Source organism: Leguminivora glycinivorella, chromosome 2, assembly GCF_023078275.1.
Source record: "Leguminivora glycinivorella isolate SPB_JAAS2020 chromosome 2, LegGlyc_1.1, whole genome shotgun sequence".
Lineage (NCBI taxonomy): Eukaryota > Metazoa > Arthropoda > Insecta > Lepidoptera > Tortricidae > Leguminivora > Leguminivora glycinivorella.
In genome coordinates, this window is record NC_062972.1 from 26,156,720 (window position 1) to 26,171,731 (window position 15,012).

Below are 15,012 nucleotides of genomic sequence, written 5' to 3' on the forward strand. Positions count from 1 at the left end.
AGCAACTCAATTCTATTTAACGTAGATTCAAATTCCATCGTAGGTATTTTGTCCTAGTATTAGGACATTGAACCCCAGGAGGTTAAATATTGAAATTTATTGCTTCCAATATTCAGAATTTGCGTATGAATATAATCTATCACGTACTATGGTATTTTTTACGAAATAAGTCGTAACCCTGTAACAATTTTCTTGTTGTACGTTATTTATCCGCCTAATGGTAAGAATGCATATGGGCGCCTCAGACTCTGAACCCTGGCACAGATAAAACAGATTATTAATAAGTTAAATAGACAGACAGACAGACAGACACGTCAAACTTATAACTCCCCGTCGTGTTTGCGTCGGGGTTAAAAACAAACATTATGTAAGCTACTATGTACTGCTGAAATATTCCCACAAATCATTTTATGTGTCTGTTTGTTTACAGCAATCTTCGTGTTCATGATGTCTGCCTTCAAAGAAAATTAGGGAATAAATATTCGATGCGAGTGCCGGATGTTGGCGACGGATACAAAATATTGCCTTGTGTAGGTATCTACTTTCAATAGAATTAAACCTGCTGAGGTTAAACCATTTCGTGGCACCTTCTCGTTTTTATGTGTTCCTATTTGTAATATTTTTCTCTTTTGTGTGTTTACGAATAAAATTTATTCTATTCTATTCTATTCTATTCTAATTAGCGACGAGCACTGAATTTCCTAAAATAATAAAATAGGGTATATTTAATGTTAGTAGGATTCGCTATTTTGTGTCTTTATAATAAGAAATTCAATATTAGTAACCAAGAACGATTTAATACTGAACTGATAAAGCCCATACAAAAAAGCGTACCCCTGAAATGTATGGGCCTTTTGGGCTTAAAACTAGATGGCGCTGTTCGCAGCCTGGAAGTGGCCAAAATCATATTTTCCCCAAATATTTTTGCGTGTTTTTATTTTTTATAAGAACAAATGACATATTTCTTTATTTTAATATCATGATATCACGTCAATACGCATTTTGAATAAAATAAATTTGTAGACATCATAAGTGTAGTTATGATAGTAATTAATAGGTGGCGCTAAACAATCGAGGTACGATTCTTAGTATGAAGTATGTAAATCCTGTATAAATAATCCTTGTTAGTAACATACACGATTGGTGTGTGTAAAGTCTCTAATACACATCAGGCCCTCGTGGCTGCCCACGGGCCAAGTACAGGGACTCCTAAGACTCGTAAGTATTCTAATACATATTTGTAATGAAGATCCAATAGTTATTTACTTAATATTAAAGTCTAAATTTAAGAATTTTCAACTTATTGTTTTCGATATATAACCAGTCATGATAGATTTTTTCACTGTTCGTGAAACGTCACGGATACGTTTAAAGCAAGTATGTCATAAGCAGGGCTCGTAACTTTCATGCCGAAGACATCAATTTGACGTCACGTTACATATAGGATGATTCAAATAGTTTTATTTTAATAATTAATCATTATTCATTAATCAATTTAATCATGTACTAATAATAATTAATTCCTACTTGATACGTGAAACGAAGAGGAAACAATTTGTTTCACGTATTAAGTAAGTATTAATTATTTCAATTATGAATAGATTAGTTTTGAAGTCATGATTAAAATGATTGATGAATAATGATTAATTATTAAATAAAACTCTTGAATCATCCTATATGCAACGTGACGTCAAATTTATGTCATCGGCATGAAAGTTACGGGCTCTGGTCATAAGCTACGTGTACAACATCGTCAACAACATTAGTAAAGAGATGAAACTAATGAATATAGTTACGCGTGGTTGTAATATTTTAGAGTTTCAATGAAAAACATACTGGAGTTGATTAAATTCTTCTTCTTCGTCGTATGAGGATAAAATATCCTCATAGATAGTGATAGGAAAAGCTTACGCTTACAAAGCGTAAGCGATTATGACGTTGGTAGGTAGGTACCAAGCGCGGATCCAGCTTCGTGCCCAGGGGGGGGGTCACGTGGTAAAGGCCCGGGGCCCCAGGGGGGGGGGGGGTCACGTGGTCTATTTGTATGGCCAACTTAGGCTCCAGGTGGGGGTCATGACCCCCATGACCCCCCCCTGGATCCGCGCATGGTAGGTACCCAGGCAAAATTAGGTCTATCCGGTCTTTTCCACTTCATGAAATGTTTATGCAACCAGTTAATATTTTATACAAACTCAGTGACGTAAATTGACGTCCCGAAGAACCGCGAGGGACTTTGTTCCATTTTTCCAACTTTCTCTTTTAATCTGTCATTTTCACTTTAATGGAAACAATGCGTACCTTCGTTTTCATTAGTATCAATAAGTAGGCTATTCATACATAATATGTAGGATAGGATGTATCTTATATTATAAGAAAATATCAGACGTCTGCCGTCTACTTTATTTATTGACCGAGCAAAGGCGCATAGTTCTCTGTTTCAGTTTGTATAATAGTATACAATACGATACAAGTGCGTAAAGTTCGAAAGGTGTGGCTTTAAATTAAAATCGATACGAATTTCCTGTACCTAATGTACTTTTATAGCCTACGTTATCCCGGTCAACTTATGGAAATGGCTGGCTGCATTGAATATAATAGCTGTACGCCGTATCAATAGCTAATGATAATCGTCAGTGTTTTAATTATGGACGTTTTGAACCCCCGACTCAAAAACGACGGGGTGTTATAAGTTTGACGTGTCTGTCTGTCTATCTATGTGTGTGTCTGTCGCATCCTAGCTCCCGAACGGATGAACCGATTTAGATTTAGTTTTTTTTTGTCTGAAAGCTGAGTTAATCGGGAGTGTTGTGTGTGTGAAACATGGCTAAGAAGCCATGTTTCGTGAAAAGCGGTCCACTATGTCGCGGTCGGGGGTTTTTTTTAATTTTAATTTTGTGGTTAGGTTATTGTGTATGTCGCTCGTCTAGTAAGATACATGGAATTTAGCGATTAAGTTTATTTTTTTACGCCAAATCTGGGAAATGGAATCTTAATAGATGCTAATGCTCTTTTTTGAATCTTGAAAGCAGAGCGACCGTTTCGTTTTCTTTCAACCTTTTAATTGCCAAGAGCGAAACTAATATTTTAACTGTTTCACATGCTCTGCCTAACCCAGTTGGGAATACGAACGCGAGTTTAATAAAATATAACAACTTCCCCATAAAAAGTCTAAGTCTGTATCGAAGTTTAAATTCTACTAATGTCTACCTATATAATATTTTCAAGGGCTTTACCCACCATCTTCTAGAGGTATTAATTTTAATGTTTTTACATGTCTATTTTTTTAAATAAATCAATAAATATTGGGGACACCTTACACAGATCAACTTAGCCCCAAACTAAGCAAAGTTTGTACTATGGGTACGACGATATACATACTTAAATTAGCGGTTTTCGCTCGCTGTTCAAATGTAATAAAATAGTATATACTTAAGTGTTTTTAGATAAATAAATTAATAAAAAAAAATAGATAAATACATTATTATGTACATATAAAACATCCATGACTCACAAACAAATATCTGTGCTCATCACACAAATAAATGCCCTTACCGGGATTCGAACCCAGGACCGCGGCTTAGCAGGCAAGGTCACTACCGACTGAGCCAGACCGGTCGTCGAATTATAATGCCCATGGTTCTCAAATGCAAGTACGTAATAAATACTTCGAGATCAGTTATAAAGACCAATAAGGATACGTTCTGCCGGTAAAGGAAACTTATGGAAATAGCTGCCTGCACTTAATATACATAATAAGCTTGGTACGCGTCTCTGGAATGATAAATCGTCAGTGTTTTATTCATGGACGTTTTAGTGTAAGTCCCTCGTCTGGCAAGATACAAGGAGTTTTAGCGATTAAGGTTTATGTTGCTGCGAATAATCTTTTCCCCTCACTAGCTTGGAAACACGTGTTTTGTCCTTTAATACCAACGGTTAAAAATGCATTTTATCCACTAGTGGGTAAAGTAATTTGACCTTGAATAAAGTCAAATTAACTGCTTTAAAATTGATAAAAGAAGGTGAATCTAGTAATAAAGATGATTTACCACCTGTGGGACTACTGGAAGCAGTGATAAACGCATTTTTTGCGTTGTAGTTTCCTCGCTGTAGTGAGGGGAACAGTTTTGTGTTACACTCGGGTGCAAATGTATTTTACTTCTCGTGTGTTAAAAAACTCGCAAGTTCAGGATTCTATTCTCGAACCACTCGCTTCGCTCGTGGTTCAACTATAGAATCCTTTCACTTGCTCGTTTTTCAATTCCACACTCGGCATTAAAATACAACTTTGCCCCCTTGTATAATAACTATTATCATTCAGGTCTGTTTATTATAAAACTGAAAAGGTATTTTCTAGTATTTATGTCACAAAAACAAAAACAAACTTAGTATCAAAAAAATCATAGGGAGTTTGGATAACTCACTAACGAGCATCTCCTATTTTTTTTATAAAAATGTGGACCTAAATAGTAAATGGCAAACGACCAAAAGTACTATACCTACACTCGGGTGCAAAGAAATCGGACCACCTCAGCATTTTTAACGTTTTCTCAATTTGTGTAAAAACTACACCGTGTTTCCGATATCACTCAAAACCTCAGATACCCCAACTGATTTTTATTATTTTTTTAAACGTATCTAGAATATTCATTTAAACTGATTAATTGTGTACGTTACTGCAACGACATAAGCACGTTAAACTGTGTCACAGTACCTAAACTTCAAATTGGACAGGTGACGCAGTAAGCAAATTTAAACCTAAAATTCAAAATGACAAGGTTGTAATTAGGTAAGAGTTCAATTTGTTATGACTTATGATAAACTTTAAAATTAAAGTGACGCACAACGTCAAACTCGTAGCGGAAAAAATAATCGTCCAAGTAACCAGCCAGTATTAATACCCTTAAATACTGAAAAAGGTATACAACCTCTAGCAATATGATATGCACAATGTTGTGTTACGAATTTGTAGAATGGGCACGTAAACAATAACTAATTATACAAATTAAAACAAAAAATATTACCCCCATCAAGATATAGCTCAATCGATTCTACTCTCGATTCTGAACAAACGGTTTTCAGGTTTTTAGTGTTAAGTGAAACACGGTGTATAAGCGTGACTGAAATAATTTTAATACCACGTGTTAGATAATTTTCTGTCCTATCAAATGACATCAATATTCAAGGGTGGGGGTGGATATTGAGTAAAATTTGGGCGGGAAATTCAACCCCCCTCCAAATGTCTCGTTGAGACATGTACTGACAAGAACTTGCAATTAGGCATAAAACCAGTAATTGTCAATGTGTGTGCATCATTCCTGATTGATACGTCATCTTGAATACTGCTCTCATCGAATTGCCCCGGAAAAACTGAAGAAAAATGGATACCACCGAGGCTGAAGCTGGCCAAGCAGTTGCCCTGTTGCAAAATGGTCTTAGTCAGCGTGAAGTGGCTCGCCAACTCAACCTATCGAAATCATCAGTTCAACGTGTGTACCAGAGGTTCCTCAACGACCACATTCTCTCCAGAAAACCCGGATCAGGCAGACATCGCATCACTTCAGAGAGAGATGACCGATTCATCGTAACTTCCTCGCTGCGAAACCGTCGACTGAATGCTGTTCAGCTTCAGCAGAAGCTACGAGACACCCGGAATATGGTTGTTAGCAGATGGACCATCAGAAGACGACTGCTAGAGAAGGGATTGACAGCTCACAAACCTGCCAATGGCCCAAAGCTCACCCCAGACCACCGCACTGCACGACTTGCCTTCGCTCGGGAACATGAAAATTGGACCGTTCAGCAATGGAGGCCTGTGCTTTTTTATGACGAGTGCAGGATCACTTTGTTCGGCAATGATGGACGGACACAAGTCTACCGAAGACCTGGAGAGCGGTTTTCACAATGCTGCATCGAAGAACGTGTCGCCTATGGAGGAGGATCAATAATGGTCTGGGGAGGAATTTCTTTGGAAGCGAAGATGGACATCGTTTTCATCACAGGGCCAGGTACCAGGCCAAATCCGGGTGGTTTGACTGCTCGTCGGTACATCGAGGAAATCCTGGATGAACACGTGATCCCATTCGCGGGATATATCGGCGACGAGTTCATCCTGATGCAAGATAACGCTCGACCACATACGGCCCGGATCACTAAGGAGTACCTGGAGGAGGTCGGCATCGAGGTTATGGATTGGCAGCACGAAGTCCAGACCTGAACCCGATCGAGCACCTATGGGACGAGTTGAAAAGAAGAGTTCGGGCCAGAAATCCCGCCCCTGAAACCTTGCTGCAGTTGCGGCATGCGATTGAAGAAGAATGGGCGGGCATCCCTCAAGACGTAGTGGTGAAATTGATAAGGTCAATGAAAAACCGAATGATTGCTTGTCGTAAGGCTAGAGGAGGCAATACACGTTATTGAAAAGCTGAAAATTGTTTTCATTTTTCCTTATTTTCCCTGCAACCCCACTTTTCCCGTTAGGCATAAGTTTAACTCCAGTACGCATTTTTAGGGCAGCAACGTTCGAAGCCCTGAAAATCTGAAAATGTTGGGCGGAAACTTTTGAAAAGTATATGAATATGTAAAGGAAAGCCGTAGCTTTCATTTGGTATATAACACATCGCGGTGTTGCTTACAGTTTTTACAGAAATTAAAGAAATGTTAAAATTGCTGGGGTGGTCCGATTTCTTTGCACCCGAGTGTATATAGTGCTGCGCAAGTATACATATTTATTGCCGTTATCCATATTCAAAAGAATTAAAATTTTGAAAAAACCCCCGACCGCGACCTAGTGGACCGATTTTTATGAAACAATGCTAAGAACACTCCCGACTAACTCAGCTTTCAGACAAAAAAAAAACTAAATCAAAATCGGTTCATCCGTTCGAGCGCTACGATGCCACAGACAGACACACACACAAACAGACAGACAAACAGACATACACACAGACAGACACGTCAAACTTATAACACCCCTTCGTTTTTGCGTCGGGGGTTAAAAAATTAAAATTTTGAAAAAACCCCCGACCGCGACATAGTGGACCGATTTTCATGAAACATGGCTAAGAACACTCCCGACTAACTCAGCTTTCAGACAAAAAAAACTAAACCTAAATCGGTTCATCCGTTTGGGAGCTACGATGCCACAGACAGACACACACACACAGACAAACAGACAGACAGACAGACAGACAGACGGACAGACAGACAGACAGACAGACAGACACGTCAAACTTATAACACCCCTTCGTTTTTGCGTCGGGGGTTAAAAACGCGAGACTGGTCAGCGCAGACTCGGCTATTGACGACTTAGCTACGCTTTTAGTTATAACCTTAGGGTATGACCTTCAAAAAGATAAAAGGGTTAATTTCTGCTTAAAATTAATAATACCTAGTGTAAACAAGAAAATAACAACCAATATTTAGTAAATAAATATATTCTATTTCACGTGGGTGGTAAGGTGGTAAGTAATACCAAAATACGTTGGATCATGTTTTTGGCTTAAAAGTACTTTAAAAAACAATGTCAATAATTTTTTTTAAATCAATAATCGCCAGTCTGTGGTGGTTACAAAGGAAAAAAGTGGGTATGCAATTTGACTGGTTTCCTAGGTTTGATACCCTAGACGAGTTTAAAAGGGGAGGTAAAGGTGACATATGGGTTTTTCTCTGGCCTAAAAGCTACACAGAGGGTCAGGGGAGAAAAAAACTAGGGTTTAAGTTTAGTTTTAAGTTATTTTTTCCTTTATTTGTTGATTTTATTGTGTTTAATTTTTTTGTAATTTTATCAAGGATACACGTTGGTTTCTTTTCTTTTTTTTTTAATACTACGTCGGTGGCAAACAAGTATACGGTCCGCCTGATGTAAAGCGGTCACCGTAACCTATGGACGCCTGCAACTCAAACAGTGTCACATGCGCGTTGCCACCCCATTAGAAACTTGTACACTCCCTTTTGCTGTGTTAAGTACACAGCAAAAAGGAGTGTACAAGTTCCAAGGAGGGTTCGGGTTGCCGACGACTCAAAGGACAATAGACGGAACAAGTTAGTTCCGTAAGTCTCCCGTCATCAGCACACCGCACCCTCGTTGAGCTTTTGCTAAAAGTTGCCTTTTTTATGAGAAATGTTATGAATTTTATGGCTTTTTCCGATAGAGACTAAAATTAACTTTCAAATAAGGCCACATAGTCATACTTTTACTTATATAATATTAAGGGTATGACTATGTATCAGTAGGCCACATAGTCATACTTTTACAATATAATATTAAGGGTATGACTATTTATCAGTATGACTATGTGGCCTTATTTGAAAGTTAATTTTAGTCTCTATCGGAAAATGCCATGAAATTCATAACATTTCTCATAAAAAAGGAAATTTTCAGCAAAAGAAACCAACGTGTATCCTTGATAAAATTACAAAAAAAAATAAACACAATAAAATCAACAAATAAAAGAAAAAATAACTTAAAACTAAACTTAAACCCTAGTTTTTTTCTCCCCTGACCCTCTGTATAGCTTTTAGGCCAGAGAACAACCCATATGTCACTTTTACCTCCCCTTTTAAACTCGTCTAGGGTATCAAACCTAGGAAACCAGTCAAATTGCATACCCACTTTTGTCCTTTGTAACCACCGCAGACTGGCGATTATTGATTTTAAGAAAATGATTGACATTGTTTCTTAAAGTACTTTACTTAATTGTACTTTCAAATGATACCAATATTGATAGGTTACGATGAATAAGATTAGAGGTATATCTGCTTGAAACGAATTTTGCGCGAGGTGTAATTTGGTAGACGCCGAATGTATGGGAACGCGTGTCAAGCGGTACTCCCCGCCTACAGGTATGTGGTTGTAGTTTGCTTGTTTATTATCCGATCGTAGAAATTTAAAAAGCAACAGATAGCTTAATAATGTAGTTAAATGATTTATATAACATATTTTTTAGCTAAGTGGCCGTTTTCATTGCCTTTTTGAGTCACAAAAATCAAAAAAGAGAGTAAAAAGTCTACCTCCAAGACTAAGTAGAAGAAATTTTATGAGATCAATTGACATAATTAATGCAATGTTTTTCATAGTTTATAGCATTTAATAAGTAGTGCCTTTATTATTCGAGACAGAAACTCAGAAAACAGACCCATTCGAGCTCGTGTAGCCCACGAGCTCGAATGGGTCTTTTTTCTGAGTTTCTTCTTGTACAGCTTTTTAAACATTGCTTTTGCAGTGTCATTTTATGATTTTTTCAGAAAGTATCTGCATGTTTGTTTGATTTTCGTTACAACGGTGGAAATAACATCTAGGTAAATACCCATTTATAAAAATATTGTATAATCTACATAAAAGTATTGATTTAGATATTGAATTTGGTACCCTGACTGAGAGATAATAGACACTTGGGTAAAGGACAGTACTCTGTTTCGTACCTGCATTAATAGAAGTTAGACGTTAGGTAATTGAAGTTACGTCCCAAAGCATTTCAGACGCTTGGAGAAGTTTCCATTATTTGTCGCCCAACAGTTTGTATACACGTCTAACTCTGAGCTGTTTCAGACCTTGAACTTTTGAATTGTTCTAGACTGACAATATGGAAATGGAACAGTTCTTCTTGCCTTGAGACAGTGGTCAAAAAATTTTAGGTTTTGCAATAAACGCCCCAACTAACACGCTGAGGGTGTTCCAGCTACAGTCGCGCCACTACGTGCACTTCAGTTCGTTTGTGTTGCGAGTGCCGCGGCCGCTGCGCTGCAGGACACCATCGCAAGCACAGACTTCTGGCCGAAGGGCGTCGTGTTTCGGCGGTTCCGGGACAACCTGCCGAACCCTATGCCGCCGTGTCAGACGACATAACGGAGCCACGCTGTTACGTCGTCGCCTAAATATAATATTGTTTTTGTTTTTGTGTGTTTTTAATCTGTTTTTACTATTCATGTACTATACGTATTTTTATTTTTTAGTTTCATAGTGCCATGGTTTTATATACTGTTATGCTGTGTAAAATTTTTGAATAATAAAATCATCAAAGACTCCATAAATTGAAATGCGATACTTGCTGACAATGCTGACGCACTACTGAGATATTAAATAATAATGTAGTTCCTATATAATAATGTACCTGACTGTTTTTATTATTTAAGTTAAATTTTATTTAGTTATAGGAATAATTATGTATATTGTATACCGTAAAACGGTTGATTGTGGCACAAGCTATAATTATTTATTAATATTGTAACATCTGTAAACTGATTTGCACAATCTGACAATAAATGATTACTTACTTACTTACTTACCAATACATCGAAGTTTTGGGTGCGCGAATGATTATAGAGGTATTGTACATTATGAAGGTTTATCCTCCTGACCTGATAAATAAAAATTGCAATATTTTTTCCAGACATTTCAACTGACAACGCAGAGTGAGTTTATTTTGGTCCGTTCGATAATTGAACGAAACAAAACAAATTCAATTATGTTTCTTTCAATTTAACATGTACAATCTTGGACTTTAGGACAATATTGTCCTTATTGGTGTACCAACCAACTGCAAAAATGATAGGTGTGTTGATTTTTTTACAATAATCACTTTGTCCCAAATTAATAGCCTAGTGCATTTCAGATTGCATCAAGTCTAGTCCTTACACCCGTGCTGACTTTGCCTGAGGTACATGACACGGGCAAGGGCAGCATCCGCTACATTTTATCAAAGTGAAAAACACTCCCACGCGTACGCTCCCAAAGGTCTGGAACACCATTTTTGCGTGACGTGAGATGTTTGTAACGTAAGATAAAAGGAAAATGTCTCAATTTCTCGTTTCGTCATAATTTATATTACTTTTTATTCTACGCAATTTTCAATATTTGCATAATGTTCTGTGTTACATGATATTTTATTCATATCTCGTTTATCTAATATATAACAAAACATACCTCGTCATGGCTTATAAATTGAATTGATAAATTACCTCAAAACATTTTCCGTATCCCAGACAAAATGGCGCCTCCAATGAGGAAAAATCATCAAAACACTTCCAAACAAATACACCTCCAATCAATAAATGGGTGCGATGAAGAACGCCCCATATTATAATATTCCTCCGAGCTTCCATGGGGAAAGCGAGATAAATTAAATTCTTCATTTGATCGCATTAATTACCTACCTACATAATCACAATAAAAATACTCTAACCACACTAAATGAGGTAGTTAGCAACTTAAAAACACTGGTAGGTTACGTAAAGGAGGTTGTATCACACATCACACAACATAATTATTTAACACAATGGTTGTGGACAAGCGGAAAAATGAGGCATCAAGTCCGCCATTGGGCTTTATTTTGTTGTGCAATTGTAAAGATTAAATAAATAAAACTGCCTGAAAACGAATTTACTGCCTACATAATTAAATGCAAAAGCACATAAACTTGTATGAAATAAGCCACTATTGAAACAACTGCCATAGCCGAAAAGCCTTTGAATATTCACGAGTCATTAAAACGGGGGAGTGACATTTACAATTGGACTTGGGGCTTAATAGGCTTAATAGGCTAAGAATTACTTTTAATGTAAAAGGGAAAAATAAATGTCTGACTTGGTTCGACTATAAAAGAGATTTAAATCAAGAAAATATCGCTAAATTTGTTCATTGTATGTCTGCCTTATCATTCTCTGATGTATTATCCTCTGACAATCTGTCAGTGGCTTTCACTTTGTTTTACGAAGTTCTGTGCTTATTTTATAATCTCTGCTTCCCAGTCATCAAGGTAAAGGTAAACAATCAGAACAAAAAAATTAAGTGGCTGTCTAAAGGTATACGAAAGTCCTGTCAGACAAAGCGTAAGTTATATCTCAGATACAAATTAGAAAAAACAAATAAATTGGGAAACAGAATGAAATTTAAAATATATAGGAAATTATTGAGAAAATGCATTACAAAGTCACAAACAATTAATAATAACAACTACATATCAAATCATAAAAATAAATGTAAAGCTACGTGGGATGTCATCTCCGCTAATTCGTCTAGTGCTTATAATTATAATGAAATTGATTATGTGAATTTTAACAATAAGACATTCAAAGATCCTCTAGATATTTGCAATTTATTTAATAATTATTTTATCGACATTACCTCAGTACAATCTGCTATGAATCGTAATCAGGCAAATAGAATTGACAACATAAGCAATTATCCTTCCACGATATTTTTACATCCTGTAGATTCAAATGAAGTTTATAAACTGATAATTACTTTAAATAATAGTAAGGCTTGTGGTTATGACGACATTACCTCAAGAATCCTTAAATTAATTGCTAATTGTGTATGTCAACCTATAGCTCATATCATCAATTTATCGTTTTCTCAGGGCATCTTTCCAGACCAATTGAAATTATCTGTTGTTAAGCCTTTATTAAAGAAAGGCGAACGCAGCGATCCTAACAACTACAGGCCAATAACAATTGTTCCCGTTATCTCAAAAGTTTTTGAGAAAGCTTTATGTGAGAGATTAACAGGGTTTTTAGAGAGAAACAATTTGCTGAAACCGGAGCAATTCGGTTTTAGGAAAGGCCTTTCAACTGAGTTGGCCTGTTTTGAGCTTGTGAAGCATGTATCCGAGTGTATAAATGGCAAAATACCTGTAGTTTCTTTGTTTCTGGATCTAAGTAAAGCCTTTGACTACGTAAACCACGATAAACTCCTCGGGAAACTTGAATGTTATGGAATAAGAGGCGTAGCACTAGAATGGGTTAAAAGTTATTTATCGAATAGGAAACAATGTACAGAAATTGTTAAAATTCAAAAAATGAAAAATCATTATGTCAAAGTCAAATATCGATCAAATTTTCGTGAAATTAAAACTGGAGTGCCTCAAGGGAGCAATTTGGGCCCCCTTTTATTTTTAGTCTATATAAATGACCTTCCTCTTACTATTCCCCACAAATGCATATTATTCGCTGATGACACTACAATATTGATAAAGGGAGATAATATTCATGAATACGAGAATAATATAAATGATACATTAGCTGACATAAATAATTGGACAATCTGTAATAATTTAAATTTAAATATAGAAAAGACATTTTTTATTCAATTTCATTCATATAACAGTAATCCATTGCAATTAAATATTAATTATAATAGCCATTGTATATCAAATTGTGAACATATTAAGTTTTTGGGATTATATATTGACCAGCACCTTAATTGGAAAAAACATATCGATTATGTCTGCAGCAGAATAGATAGATTCGTATTTGCTCTGAGAAAACTTAAAGATACTGTGAATACTGCAGCGGCGCTCACAGCCTATCATGGCTATGTGTCCTCGGTGCTCAATTATGGTTTGCTACTTTGGGGTAATTCTGTTGATGCCGAAAGAGCCCTACTGCAACAAAAAAAATGCATCCGTGCAATACTTGGCGCATGGGTAATAGACAGTTGCCGACCACTTTTTAAGGAATTAAAAATATTGCCATTAGCTAGTATGTATATTTTAAAAGCATGCCTATTTGTAAGAGATCGGCCAGACATATTTAAAATGAGATCAGAGGAATACTGTGACTGAAAATTCTTACAAGAACAACCTGTAACTACAATTAAGTATTCTTGCAAATAAATGATTGATTGATTGATTGATTGATTGATACCTGGCGCCAGTGACCTTCGTTTTAGTACCTTATTTTACTATCAGCAACGGCTTTAAGAGATTAAATTTCATGCTTACTTCAAAATTTATTGTTTCCGAGATATTTGTTGACAATGGATGAAAAAACTAATTGGGACAACACTTTTGGGTTTAGAATTTTTAAATTTAGAGACAGACGTCGAAGATACACCCAAATACGTTTATTTCCTATGAAATATCTCTAAAATCAATTATGTAAATTCCGAAAAAAGTTTTTAAAACCATTTTGGATTTTAAAAAAAATATTCGTATCAAAATCGGACCGACAAGAATGAAAATAAAAGATTGAAGAACCGGAAGTTAGTTGTTTTATATTTTTACTAGCTTTTGCCCGCGGCTTCGCTCGCGTTAGAAGGAGACGAAAAGTAGCCTATGTCACTCTCCATCCCTTCAACTATCTCCACTTAATAAATCACGTCAATTCGTCGCTCCGTTTTGCCGTGAAAGACGGACAAACAAACAGACACACACACTTTCCCATTTATAATATTAGTATTAGTATTGATTATTTTTGTTTCAAATCGGAAATCCCCTTATGTTTTCTGGGCAACTCGCAAGAGTCGCAAGTAATAATTCTGGAGTTCCATAGTCTAATACGGAGGCTGCAAACCATCAGCCTTGTCTCTTATCTAAGTACCTAGTGTAAAAAAAGTCTTGCGTATCTGGCTCTCAAAATTACAACGTAAAAAATGTCAATTTCATCAAATAATATACGAAAAACTTCTATAACCCTTTCGAGCATAATAGACCCACGTCAGCCGTTATCCGCATCAGATAACTTTGAACAGCGGGGTTAGGCGGGCTTTTCGCGTCCAACGGGTTGAATCAATGGCATTAGCGTTACCATGGAATATGATTTGACGTGGAATGATGATTTTAGGAAACTAGGGTTAGTGGTGATATGCTGGAATTTAGGTACAGGTCGAATGTAAGCACTATGGAAGAAACACGAAGTTAGCATAATAGTAGGAGGAAGCGGACATAACAGGTAAATCAGTCCAATCATGAACGCAAAAAACCGCCTTCAAAAAAAAAGCGTGTTACAAAACACGGAGAAACTAAAAAGCCAAAAATAATAAACCTTTGAATTCAGATTTCTTATCGTATTGCAATAATCTAAACATCCAAATTATAAACAAATCAATTATTTTTGTAGTCGGTACCAGACCTGTTCGTCGCCTTGCTATTGCCTGTTTGCCCCACCCAACCATACACAGGCTGGTACCGACTCCAAAAATAATTGATTTGTTTATAATTTGGATGTTTAGATTATTGCAATCCGATAAGAAATCTGAATTCAAAGGTTTATTATTTTTTGCTTTTTAGTTTCTCC